The sequence below is a fragment of the Octodon degus genome, unplaced genomic scaffold (genome assembly GCF_000260255.1).
Source record: "Octodon degus isolate 3935 unplaced genomic scaffold, OctDeg1.0 scaffold00144, whole genome shotgun sequence".
Taxonomy (NCBI): Eukaryota; Metazoa; Chordata; class Mammalia; order Rodentia; family Octodontidae; genus Octodon; species Octodon degus.
This window is the reverse complement of record NW_004524720.1, coordinates 6,161,104-6,171,439: the sequence shown is the minus strand read 5'-3', so window position 1 is coordinate 6,171,439 and position 10,336 is coordinate 6,161,104. Positions and strand designations below refer to the sequence as shown.

Genomic DNA, 10,336 nt, shown 5'->3' with positions numbered 1-10,336 from the left:
GTAGATCTTTGCTGTAGTTATAACCTTCGCACATACTGAAGTTCAGGTGCAGCTGTACAAAGTTTGGACTTATCCAGCTGCATCTGACTTGGGTCTGGCTGCTGTGCTCAGCTCCTTCCCACTGCTGCCCTTAAGGGTGAACCTGTTGTGCCCCTGTGGCGAGATGTTCTTCTGGACTAGCTGGTTGGATCTATCCTCTACACTCTCTGCAGGGATTGCAGCTGCAGATTTATACCCCAGGCATGTATGCCAGGCCTGAGCTGTGCCTGGAGGGGGCAATGTGAAGTAGGGGGAAGAGTAAGCTCTCCGCACACACTTGCGGGACCTGGGCTAGGACTGGATCTGGGGGCTCTGGGACAGGGCAAAATTCCTACTCGGTGGGCGGGGTGGGGGAGGCACTGCAGAGTGGTTGGGGTTGGCCCAAGGGGCTGGGAGAGTGTCTGGCCCACACTGCGCCTGGGCTGGGACTGGTCCCGCCCGCGCAGGGTAGCAGGAAGCTCTCCGCACACTCACCGAACCTGGGCTAGGACTGGGTCTCGATTTTTTAATTCTTAATTTTATTTCCCACTTTGAAAATCCTAATAAGACACTAAATTATTTTAAGCAAAAATAAACCTTGCCTGTTCTTTTACTTAACATATTTTGTTACATAATGTCCCTCTCATGAAGTGACAGGTCACACCAAGTTCCTCCCCAGGACCAGCTATCATGTCAGGGGTGCTGGTGCAAAGTGAAGGTGCAGACCCATCTTTAGAAATCAATGAGACACACACAGTGATGGCAGCAGCACCTTCACCTGTGCCCAGCGAGGAGGGCCCTGTTTTTGACACTGTCCCACTGCACCTTCATGGACTAAGCTTCTGGCCCACAGCACTCCCCGATAGGGGTCTAGGATGAACCAAGGTTCTCACAATACACTTTTTGTTTATATGTTAACTGAGGACTTAGAAATATTGCACCAAAATCTCCCAATCTGCAGAAGACTAAAATAACAAATGACATATTTACTTGCTTGAAAAAAATTATTTATGCTTTTGCAGATTTGTAAGAAATTGTAAAGATCTAGTACATTTGAAAGTATCAAGACACATTAACCATCCTACCTTCCTTAGGGCTAAGATGGTTATTTTTATTCTCTTCCTGGCCATGATTTCATCAGTGTTCACATTCATTGCTTCATAAGCCTTCTCCAAGGCTTAGAGATGACCAAAGGGAAGTTTTGGAGTTCTGGGTCATAATCAAGCAGTTTATTGAGAACTCAGAATAGTTGTGATATTTTTGAAAGACAATGAGTCAAGAGCACCACACCCATCACAGCTGCACACAGGAAGACAGCTTGAAGACAGCATGAGATCCCCTGTGAGCTTTCAGCTGTGACAGATCTCTGCTGATGACTCAAGTGACCAGGACTTACAGGGACAACTGACCAGCACTTTGCTAGATCTGCGTCGGGTGAACTCAGTCTCAGCCTTCGTACTAGCTTCATGATGTTTTTGTCAATGAGAATGAATGTATGCAGTGTACTACTGAAGCACTAAAAGATTCTTATGATCAAGTACAATTTTAATTATCATGAGATATTTAAGAAGTAGGAGAGTAGGGACCTCAATAGTTTTAGAAACAATTACAAGGAAGGAGTTTAGGATTGTGTTTATAACCTACCTACAGTTAATCTGAAAAGTAAGGAGAATACAAGGTAAACTAGGCTGAATGTAAGATTCCATGAACCTTCCAACTAATTAAACACTACAATTGCATGTATAAATGGGAGGTGTGAGAAACATGGACACTTCAGGCAATGTATATTTTAAGAGTTGCTGTAACAAAAATTACACTAATGACAGCTAATTTTTCCTTTCAGTGATTACTCAAATTTTCTATTCATTTTAAATTACCTTTATTGGTTTTCTTTTGGTATACAGTGATTGCGTTCATCATAGGGAATTTGTACCAGTACATAATATATCTTGATTCCTTTTTTCACTATTCCCCTCCCCTCCCTTCACCCTTCTTCTCCTTAGTTACAAAAGCTTTTTGTTCCCTTTTTTCCTTCTGTTGTCTTTTCTCCCCTTTCGCTTTCCTTTCCTACCCTTTCTGGAAGGCTGCACTTTGTTTGTTTTGGTTTTTTTGGTTTGGGGGGGGGGGGTTTTGTTTGTTTTTTGTTTTGAATAATCATTTTATTTGTAACTTAGATAATCACAGAGTAATTCCATTTAAATTTTTTAGGCATTTATACTTATGCATATGGATATATAAACTCATATTAGATGACAATTGATTTTTTAGAAGTCCAGGCAGAGAAAGAAGCAATTATTTTTACCTAAAATCTGTCTGTTTTTTGATTACTGTTCAACTTGCTATGTCATTTTAACCAAAGGCGAAGTTCTTCCCATTGTCTCCATCTCAGATCTTATTACTTCATAAATGTGGTGCGTCTTCCATTAAAAAGAAAAAGATGGAGCAGTCAGTCCAGTGATTAATCTGACATGACTTTCATTGAGAATCAGAGTGATGGCAAAGAGAAGGCCAACAGACACAAAGGTAACTTAGACATTTCTATATACAATGGTTTCTGGAGAAAGAGAGGAAGAGTGAACGAGAGGAAGGGGAAAAGGAGGGAAGAAAAAAGGAGAAAGAAAAATTATATCCTACAAATAGAAAAAAAGCACTGAAAGCTCATGATTCAAACCATAGCCAAACCATGTTCTATCTTAAGTAGGTTCTCTTTTCCCTTCTTTTCTTTCTTTCTTTCTTTCTTTCTTTCTTTCTTTCTTTCTTTCTTTCTTTCATAAAATCTCTCCCCAAACTATGAGCATTTTTAATCCTCCTCAGACTGGGCTTCATCTTTAGACCTTTTCGTCTCCACACTTCTCGGGTGGGGGGCTTGCCAATGTCTTCTTCTCTGGAGGGCTTTCAGATTCCTCGTCTTCTTTGGGAGAAGGAGTCTTTTCTTTTGATGCTTTGGAAGCTGCGGGGCGACCCACTTTCCCTTTGCCTCTCACTGGACTCGGTGTCACCGTAGCCTTTAGCCTTGGGCATTTTCTTTTCTTTTTGCTCAGGTTTGGATTTCTTGACCATCTTTTTGTTTTTCTTTTTTGAACCGCCACAGTCACTGTCATCATCGTCTTCCATTAGGAAATCTTCCTCACTATCGGAATCTTTCTCCTGGAATGGTGCCTCATCCTCTTCCTCTTGCTCCTCCTCACTACCCGCGTCTTCCATGAGCATCTCTCTCTGTTTGGAGGCTGCTTTAGATGCTGCCTGCCGCTGTTGACGCACATTTGTATGATCATCTTTTTCATCTTCACTGTCCTCTGCTGAGTAAGAATCATCCTTCTTGGTCTTCGTGTCTTTTTCTTCTGAGTCTTCACTGCCTTCCTGTGAATTCTTTCCAGACCACCTCTTCCTTTTAGCTTCTCGAGGAGACGATCAGATTTTCTTTTGGAGGACCTGAATCGCCCATAATCTTCATCTGCATCATCAGACTACTGAAACTGTGAATAATCAGCGACCTTTCTATTTCTGACAGGCCGAGACATGTTTGTTGTCGAAGGTCCAAGTTGAGAAGCCAAAGACTAGGACCCCGTCCCTCCCCTCCCCCCACCCCACCCCACGAACTTCAGCCAATGGGACCGCTGTCACCGGATCCCATGCTGCTAGCTTCGCAAATTCTGCCACTACATGGTTCTGGGCCCCTGGATCAGAGGAATCCCCTGCCCCACGTCCCTTCAAAATGGATCAGTAATTCCATTTCAGTAGCAACAATAAAATACCCTTTCTGTCTCTGAATATCCAAGATAAATTTCATTTGGGTTGCATATTTCTGCTGTTATATTTCTTTATTTAAACCTGAACAAATTCAACGTTGGTCTGAAATTTCACAGTAATTAAGTGCCAAATGTCATACTAAATTTTAATGGTGTAATCCCCAACTCACCTCAAACTTTCTGACTTGAATCCCTTAGAAATGCACACATGTCATAATAGGACTGAGGCTCTGTCTTCACCTGAGCCTGCAGCAAATTTTAAAATGGATTTAGAGGAGCTGGGAAGATCACTCGGCAGTCTAAGTGCCTGGCTGGCAAACACAAAGACCCACATTCGATCCCCAGTAGGGCATGCTGTGCCAGCCCAAGAAGGCCAAGTGTACCATGCTTTCCACCAAAACCAGGCAGGGTAGTGCACACCTGTAATCCCAGTGCTGGGGAGGCTGAGACAAGAGAATCAATACAAGTCTTAGCTGCATTGCAAGATGCTGTACCAAATAAATAAGTAATTAAAAGATAAAGCAGGGGCTGGGCTGCTGTTACAGCGGCAGAAGAGAGCCTGAACGGGTGGGGGGAGTAGAGCCAAGGCTGCCGGGAGCAATGCTGGGACTGGAGCTGGCAGCAGAGAGGGGTGGGTGGTCGAAGGGAAGGGCCACTGTGCAGCTGAGGCATTGAGTGTAAAAAGTTTTAGACCAAGAAACCATGGATGGGAGAAGTGTGGGTAAAACAGAAAATGGAGATGCTTTCCTTGACTTGAAGAAACTGCTGGCCTCCAAGTCCCCCCATTGCTGTAGAAAAGAGGAACTCTTGGATATAAAAGAAGGCCCCCATTCCAGAGGCCTTCCTGCCTTTCAGAAAAGTATGACAGTGATAGTGTCTGGGACTCTGAGAAATAGCTTGCCTCTGTCCTGCTGCAAGAAGGAGGAGCTCACCAGTGGAAAGTCTAAAAAAAAAAGTTGGATATAGATTGATCTTCCCTGGTGCGCAGGATAGTAGATCCATGAAAACATGTAAAAGAAGACCATTTGGATGTTGGTCTCAGCCCACAGAGATGGAGCTTTGGCAGGGCTGCCATGTGACAGCTGCTGGTAGCTTCCATGGCTCGGGAAGTCCATTGGAGAAAGACGGTGATGCACTTTGCCTGCTCGGTGTATGAAGAATTGGCACTGGAAGGATAATCTCTGCCTTTGAGAAGGGTCACTATCTTCGTGATAAGGACCGGTGGGACTTGAGAGACAGAGATCATGAAAGGGACTACAAGGACAAGTGTTTCAGGAGGGAGTTGGGGATAGTAAGCATGTCTTTGGTGAGTACAGAAGAAATGATTCATACATGGAAGAAGAACCAGAATGGATCTCAGCTGGACCCACAAGTCCATCTGGAACCATTGAATTGACTGGCTTTGATGACAAGATACTAGAAGATCACGAAGGCAGAAAAAGAGCAAGACGACTGACAGCCTCTGTACAGGAAGGCATAGTTGAGTGCAATGGGGCATGGCGGTAGAGTATGAAGTTGACGTTGTCCTCACCCAGGAGCCTACTGCTGATCAGGAAGTGCCAAAGGAAGCTGTCTTGCCGGAACTATCTCCAGGAAAATTGTTTGTTTGTTTGTTTTTCTTTTTTTTTTTTTTTTTTTCTTTTTTGGCAGAACCAGGGATTGAACTCAGGTCCTTGAGCTTGCCAGGCAAACGCTTATTCTACTGAGCTAACTCCCTGACCCCCTCCAGGAGAATTTGACTGTAATGAATTCTTTAACCTTGATAAAGTTCTGTGCTTGACTTCGATGATAGAAGATATTTTGGGAGAAGGGTCAGTCTCTGCCAATTGGTTCAGCAGGTGGTTCTCTAATGGGAGCCGATCAGGAAGCCAATCCAGCAGCCTTGGGTCAAGGCCACATGAAGTTAGAGGGACTTGCAGGCCTGGAGCAAGCCATCCTCTCTCCTGGACAGAATTTGGAGAATTATTTTGCTCCTATACCACTGGAAGATCATGTGGGCCTGGATCTACCAACTTTGAACCAGCCTTTGGTCTGGCTGCTGTGCTCAGCTTCTTCCTGCTGCATCTTGTAGAGGTGAACCTGCTGTGCCATTCTGGCAAGATGTTCAGCTCCTGGATTAGCCAGGTGGGTCTGGTTCCTAGCCTCTCTACAAGGCGTTCTGCTGCAAGGTTTCACAGGAGGCCTGGAGCAGGGCCTGAGGTCTGGCTGGAGAAGGGTCTTGGGAGCAGCGAGCAGGCAGAAGTTCCCACACCCACGCCGGGCCTGGATTCTGGCTGGGGAGGGGTCTTGGGCACGGTGAGCAGGTGGATGGTGCCACACGCATGCCAGGCCTGGGGTCTGGCTGGGGAGGGGGTCTAGGAGGCTGCACTTTGAAAGTGAACAAAATCTGATTTTAGGTGTTTAAGTGAAGTTTCTAGCAGAAGAGTGAGCCATCCTTCAGACAGAAGCATGAATTTTGTCAGAAATGTAGTCCCTCCCTGCCAAATAGCTCAGTGGATTAAAGTACCTGCTTAGGCAGATGCAGGGGCCAGGAGTTTGATCCCCTAGCCTGCTGTGCCAGCCCACCCCCAGGGCTCACTGAGATAGTGTTTGGGACTGGGAGTGGCAGTGGGTGCCTGTAATCCCAGCACTTGGGAGGCTATAAACAGGAGGATCACTACGAGTCCAATCTACACAGTGAGACCCTGTAGACCCCGTCCTAAGTACAAAAGAAAGAAGAAAGAAAGAAAGAAAGAAAGAAAGAAAAGAAAAGAAAAGAAAAGAAAAGAAAAGAAAAGAAAAGAAAAGAAAAGAAAAGAAAAGAAAAGATGTGGTCCCTCTGGAGATCCATTCTCCCTACTTGATCTGGGAGAAGAGAAGCAGGTGCTGTATGAAGCAAGCTATTTAGAAGGAAAAGACAGGAGAAGGGGCAGAGGTGCCTGCCTTGGTGCAGAGGACCTTAGAAGCACCATACCATCCCCCGCGCCCCACCTGGATGTTTTCTCTCCAGTCTATCTGCTATGTGCTCTTCTGAGATCATTTGAACTTGCAGAGCCTTCTTCCTTTCTGCTTTCTCCAAATGCCAAACTACAAGCAGAGCGGGCCTCCTCCTCTGCTGTGGTGGGATGAGAGGTTCATGCACAGCTGTGTGTGAGCAGCAGTGAGCGCATGCTGGAGTGGGTGGTGTCCGTGCCCAGTGTAGAGGTGCTATACTGGGCTATAGGTTCCCTGGCACAGAGTCGGAAGGGTGAGGCCCTGTGTGCACTTGTTTCACATCCTTTGGGCTGGTATATGAAGATAAAGAATAGATCGTTTCTTAAGACACAGCTTGTCAGTAGTGTCCCAAATTTTCTGATCAAGAAGATTATGGGCCAAAGAGGAAAGTGATCGATGACATAGAGTGGGCCTAAGGAGAGTCACATGGGGAGAAGACACTCTCTCAGGCTTTCACAGAGAGCACATTGGCCAAGCAATGGCCGTGACTCATCCACATGGCTGCACTGATAAAGGTTCTACAATCTGAGGTATAGGATCTCAGGACAAATCCTGAGGGCATTTCACTGACCTTCTCAGACCAAAAAGCTCCAACTCTTGTTGCATAGGTCCTGCTTTACCTTGGTCTTAACCATCCAGAAGAAAAGTATAAAAATGAAATATAAGAAATAAAGCCATGCTGTTATATTGAGCTGTGGGGGACTCAGGTCAACAATTGGTGACATTGCAAGTGAAGCAGAAGACCCAATACCATTGTGGGTTGCTGAACTCTTTTGGCATGTTTTCCTGAGTTTACACACCTATAATATTCAAATAACGGAACTTAACAAAAAAAGGTATACAGATGAATATCCATTTTGTATCTGTGTATTCAGAGTGGTTGGGATAGATATATAATTACATTCTCTTAATGAATAGAATGATTTGTTCTAATGGTGTTTGTAAATGGGATGTCAGGTCTGCATCTTGTACAGCAATTAACCACTAAGAAGAATGTATGCAATGTGTTATTGAAACTGTCCTACCAATTTGATTTAAAACTGTCTCATTGCTATTTGTTTATCAATAAAATTATGGCAAAAAAAAAAAAGACACAGCTTGGACAGGTGTTGTGGCATAGAAAGTTTAGCCAACTTTGGAAAACTTACCCATACCCTGTCTCAAAACAAGAAAAACACTGGGGAGGTAGCTCAGTGGTGCAGCATGCCTACAGTGCATCCCAGTAGCTCAACAGACAAACAAACAAACACCAGTGCAGCTCCCTTTGGTGGACCCAGCCTCCCACACTCACAGGAGCAGTCCTGCTACTCACGGCTTCCATTTCCTGTCCGCATCCCAGAGCCACAGCAGTGAGAAGCTACAGTTTGTGAAGTGCTGACTCTGCCAGGAGGCTTAGCCAGGTTGTCTCATGGTGCTCACAGCAAGCTGTGAAAAAACCAAGGCTTCTAAGAGGTCATGAGCCCGAATTCATTCTGTGTTGGGTGGCAGTATTGCACTGAGTCTCCAAAGCCTACATCCCTACAAAGCCCACAAAAATTTTAAGTAAGAGACTTCGTAACATGAAAATATTTGGTGAGATTCCCACCTAAAAATGGGTTTATTTTTAGTATTTTTCGAAGGAAAGCAGCACTCTCTGACAGCTGCAGTTCCTTTAATCAGCTCTTGTCAATGACTTGCTTTCCACAGCCTGTTGTGCAGCGGGCCTTACCCCACACAGCTACCCACCGCTGAGGCTGCAGATGCCACCTAGTGATGCACAGGGCCTGCACCTGCCCAGCACAGCCAGTGCTTCAGGCGCCTCTGAGCAGCTCAGCAGCCCCTCCACCTGCCCCACAGCCCCCTCGGTTTTCCTTGCACCCAGGCCCCACCTCTTGCAAGATGCCCAGGAGACACTCCCAGTGTGCTCAGCCACCCTCTCCTTATGCCACCCCAGCTCTGCCCACGGGCCACTCCATTCTTGCTAAGCTCTTGCCTTCTTCTGTCCTTTTCTCCATATCCAACAGGTGTCACAGCCTTCTTCAGGGAAAAGATACTTGGTGGGACAGATGCTGGAGTCTGCAGAAGAGGACAACAGCTGAGAAGAGATGGGGTTCCAGGTAATGGGAACACCTGGGAAAAGCTGTTGGAGTGGGGACAGGTGACAGTATGACATGTAGTCAAATGATTTGACTTTGAATTTTAAGCATGACTCAGCAGCAGCAATTATGTCTTCTTTATACTTGAAAAAGTAATGATATGAACGAAAGTTTGAAAATGTAGAGACTGATATAAAAATAGTGATTATTTTACCATTGATTGACAAATGCAAAATGATTCATGATGACTTTGCTTTTTAGCCTGACACAGGCAGATCCAAGTGCTTAGAAGAATTTAAACCATGGGCTCTGTTGAGCTAGGTAAATGTGTTCGCTATCATACTTGCTTTCCCCGATATATATGCAAGTTTTATTTTAATCACAAATATTCAAGCTAGCAAAGATTTGGCCATTTTGTGCTTCATGAAAAATAAAATTATTAGTACAATGAAAGCTTTCATAGTTTCTAACTAATTTAGTTTTTGGTTGTTTTGTTTTGTTTTTTCCAATACCAGAAATTTAATGCAGGGCCTCCATCCTGCACTATATCCCAGGCCTTTTTGCTTTTCACTTGAGGCAGGTCCTCATTAGTTAGATGGGACTCTAATTTAGCCCCTTAACTTATACATTTTCAAATATGTAGATATTCATTTGTAAGTTATATTTCAAGAGGAAGGAGTCCAACACTAAGACAATCGCTGGGTGTGATTCCCAACAGAACCTCCCCAGGGGCATGTGAGTGCTGTCACACATGTATCTTACTGCCTTTCTATCCTTTTCAACAAATGAGTCAATGCCGAAGGCGTCATAGGAGTGACTTCTCCTCAGGGGGAGTTGGGGTGAGGGTGTACTGGAAGATCTAAAGATGGTTAGGAGGTCAGCCTAGCAGCCCCACCCTGACCCTTGGCAGCCCATCCCCCTGTACTCTAACACCAATCAGTGCTGTTGTGCTAGGCTCACTCAGGCTCCTCCAACCCCTTTGCAAAGGTGACACATAACTTTTGGCAGTGAAGAGCCTCAGGGGAAGAGCAGGATGCAGGCAAAGTTAAAGAAACACAACTCATGTCCAAAAGGCTTGTGTGATTTTCCAAAAAGATGAAATCTCCAGACTTCACATCCTCAGAGGAACTTTAAAGGAGCACCTTGTGGTTGCAACACACTTCGACTTGCTGATGCAGAGGACGCCACCCGCAGTGTTGGGCAGCTCTGCTGGGCATGCAGCCAAGCTCTGATTCTAATTCTGTGGACTGCAATCTCACTCCTTTGCTACACGAAGTCCCCACTCCTCTGCAGGTCGAGTTTGTACAGAAATGAGTCCAGAGTTGATGATCAACACTTTCTAAAAATTCCATTAGAGATGTTTCCTGTATTAATAAAAAGGGCAGGAAAGAGGCTGGGGTTTGGCTCCCTGGTGGAACACACACTTAGCCTGCACACTGCCCTGAGTTCCATTTCCAGCACACACACACACACACACACACACACACACACACACAATAAACAAATAAATAAAAATAAAGA

The 10,336-nt window shown here is 45.0% G+C and overlaps 2 pseudogenes; one reads left to right on the top strand and one right to left on the bottom strand.

Moving 5' to 3' along the window:
* Positions 1-2,818: 2,818 nt before the first annotated feature.
* LOC101586185 lies at positions 2,819-3,539 on the bottom strand (annotated as a pseudogene).
* Positions 3,540-4,469: 930 nt separating this feature from the next.
* On the top strand, positions 4,470-8,818 carry LOC101567284 (annotated as a pseudogene).
* The last annotated feature ends 1,518 nt before the right edge of the window (positions 8,819-10,336 follow it).